This window comes from Aplysia californica, unplaced genomic scaffold, assembly GCF_000002075.1.
Source record: "Aplysia californica isolate F4 #8 unplaced genomic scaffold, AplCal3.0 scaffold00438, whole genome shotgun sequence".
Classification (NCBI taxonomy): domain Eukaryota; kingdom Metazoa; phylum Mollusca; class Gastropoda; order Aplysiida; family Aplysiidae; genus Aplysia; species Aplysia californica.
Genome location: NW_004797708.1, coordinates 424,564 through 427,798, shown reverse-complemented (window position 1 = coordinate 427,798; position 3,235 = coordinate 424,564). Strand labels below are relative to the sequence as shown.

Sequence of the window (3,235 nt, the reverse complement as noted above, 5' to 3'; positions counted from 1 at the left end):
CACACAAACCAAACAAACCCCAAAACAATGTCGATCTCTTCTCTAAAATCTTGTACCCCACAAATAAACTGTGTCATCAACCAGATTCCCCACAAACTCTGCAAATGCTCTTGAATCAGTTTTAGCGATTCACCAAGTTTACAGTGCTTAAATAAATTGTGGAAAACGGATTTTTGTTGTCCTTGTTGTTGTTGTTGCTGTTGTTGTGAACTTCATCTTGTTTTCTCCAGATCGCAAACCATCCGTTGACGTCATAAAATAATCATGAATAATGTCATTATTGTCATATGAAACTCCTACGGTTGGTTCCAGAGAAGACATATTGCAGATTAATCAAGTACATGTATATTGCTTTTCTGACTTCAGTCGGTACCTGAACTGTTAGATGGTGTCTTCCATTACTTTCTGACCCACCCTCGTGGTTCCTTTTAAATGAGTAAGGGTATTTTAGTGGCAAAAGAAACAAAAGGTAAATATTAATAATGGTAAATAATAAATAGCATTTGTACAGCCCATAACCCCTCTCTTCAACAACTCTACGCGCTTTACACTATATTTCTAGTACCCCAGTAGACCATAGAACACTCTGAAACATTTTCAGCTTCCCGAGAAGCATACAGTGCAAGCAGCTTACTATAATATAGCATAATATCATTGTAGTATACCTGGGAAGGGGGGAGTGGGAGGGGGATGGAGATAGCACAAAAAGGGATACAAACGATTTACTCCAGAATCTGTGAAAAGAGGGCAGGTGATTGTCAGTAATAGAAGAAAGAAGACAACTCCCAAGATCAAGGAGAAAGGCGAAGTAACAGAGTTTATATAACATATAGATTTTAATAATTGAAGTTTGCATTCCAAATTTGTTGTTATATTAGATGGTATAAATCATTTGTAGTTTTTTTTTCAATAAATAAATTAATTAATTAATTTAAAAAATACATAAGTATATAAATAATAAATCAATAGTTTTTTTCGGGAATTATCACTTTCAGACCATATTTTTTCGTACTCCGAAATTAAAGGATGGATTTTAATGACATTGGACATACAGATAGCCAAGGGGAATGGATTTATTGCCCAGGTTGATTTTTTTAAAAATGTGTAATGTAGATTTTATTTCATGACCAAAATTCGTGTAAATTGCGGCAAAAATGACATTTTTAGAAATTTGACATACTATAACCCAAAAAATTCAATAAGATACCTTAAAAAAGAAAAAAAAAATCCGACTCCTATGCGATGATAACAATCCTTTTGCCTACCTATTTCTGAAATGTGAACAAACTCCATCAGTAAAGTAAGGAGGAGTAGCGATTTGTATACACGATGTAAATTTCAAGATGGAGGCCACTAAAATGAAAACTATAATCAATTTTTAAAAACAACATTTGATGATGATGATGATGATGATGATGATGATGATGATGATGATGATGATGATGATGATGATATTATTATTATTATTATTATTATTATTATTATTATTATTATTGTCATTATTATTATTAATATTGTTATTATTATTATTATTATTATTATTATTATTAGTAGTAGTAGTAGTAGTAGTAGTAGTAGTAGTAGTAGCGTAGTAGTAGTAGTAGTAGTAGTAGTAGTAGTAGTAGTAGTAGTAGTAGTAGTAGTAGTAGTAGTAGTAGTAGTAGTAGTAATAATAGTAGTAGTAGTAGTAGTAGTAGTAGTAGTATAGTGGTTTATGACAATGAAAAGCTCCCTCAGTCGAGCAGTCAGTGAGCTCAAGCTTAAAAAAATAAATCAATGCCGGTGTTTAGGGTGGGTATGAACCGTGGTGTATCCTTGAGGAAGACAAGGGAGAGATAGCTTAAAAAATACTACCCCCCCCCCCAAAAAAAAAAAAAAGAAAAAGAAAAAAAAGGTAAATAAAATAAATAAATAAATAAATAAATAAATAAATAAATAAATATATAAAGTGTTAAATCAAAAAGAAATAAAATAAAATAAAGGCAACTAGGACAACCAGCAATCGTTTCTCTGTATAACATTATCATTGTCATCTGTATTGATGTGATATTGCAAATTATTATGAAACTTTGAGGCTTACTTTTCAAACGTATATGCCCTTACTGTGTTGCAAGCGCCATACAACACTTACTAAAACTTAAAATAATAAAAGAAGTATTGTTTTTTCCTCTAAATGAAGTGGTATTCTTTGACTTTTACTTCTCAATTTCAGTTAATTATCATCAGAGAGAAGGCATGTTTTTTAAAAAAATCTGCATTTATGTGTTACTAGTTTTTGTTTGGGGAAATCGCCGACCACGTCAGCACCTTGATTTATCATACGTGTTCGGTGTCATCGTATCTGTGACATTCTTGTTAAAAAAAGCAAACAGACCTATAGCGAGGTGATAGCATGAGCAATTCTTTCGTGTCATCTTATCAAAAGTACATTCGCACCCCCCCTCTCTTTCTCTCTCTCTCTCTCTCTCTCTCTCTCTCTCTCTCTCTCTCTCTCTCTCTCTCTCTCTCTCTCTCTCTCTCTCTCTCTCTGTCATCTAATCCCAACCACTCTCTCTCTATCTCTCTTCCTCTCGCCCCCCCTCTCTCTCTCCCCCCTCTCTCTCTCCCTCTTTCAACATCTCCCTCTGTGCTCTCCTCCTCCCCCCTTCTCCCTTTCTCGCCCACATACATGCACACATTCCTATAATCGCGTTTAAATGCCCACACAAAGATCATCACTCATATCTATCAGCAAAGTGCGAAAGAAGGGTGAAAAGTCATGACCGAGCTTATAACATCTGGGGCAAGTGTGATAAAGGTCAATTGTTTGATGACAGGCGTCTGATAATCACTGATACTGTGTCGAAATTAGGTCTCGAGCATTCAAGGATATCAATAATGATTTCCCTGTTTTATCTGCTTGTCACATGTTGCACTTTCTATCATAAAACAAAAACCAGGGACACGGTTTTAATTTTGTGCTGTAAATAAATTGCCGTGGCATTAATTTAATTTGAACTGTGGCGTTTTCTGTTATCTGAATGTACTTTATGAAGGGAAAAAGAAGAAGAAGAAGAAGAAGAAGAAGAAGAAGAAGAAGAAGAAGAAGAAGAAGAAGAAGAAGAAGAAGAAGAAGAAGAAGAAGAAGAAGAAGAAGAAGAAGAAGGAGAAGGAGAAGAAGAAGAAGAAGAAGAAGAAGAAGAAGAAGAAGAAGAAGAAGAAGAAGAAGAAGAAGGAGAAGGAGAAGGAGAAGGAG

General features: G+C 34.4%; 1 protein-coding gene across 1 annotated transcript in view; it reads left to right on the top strand.

The window, feature by feature from the left end:
* The window catches only part of LOC101854594, a gene marked incomplete in the record, with an annotated part of 46,397 nt that overhangs the window by 5,091 nt on the left and 38,071 nt on the right, over nt 1-3,235 (top strand).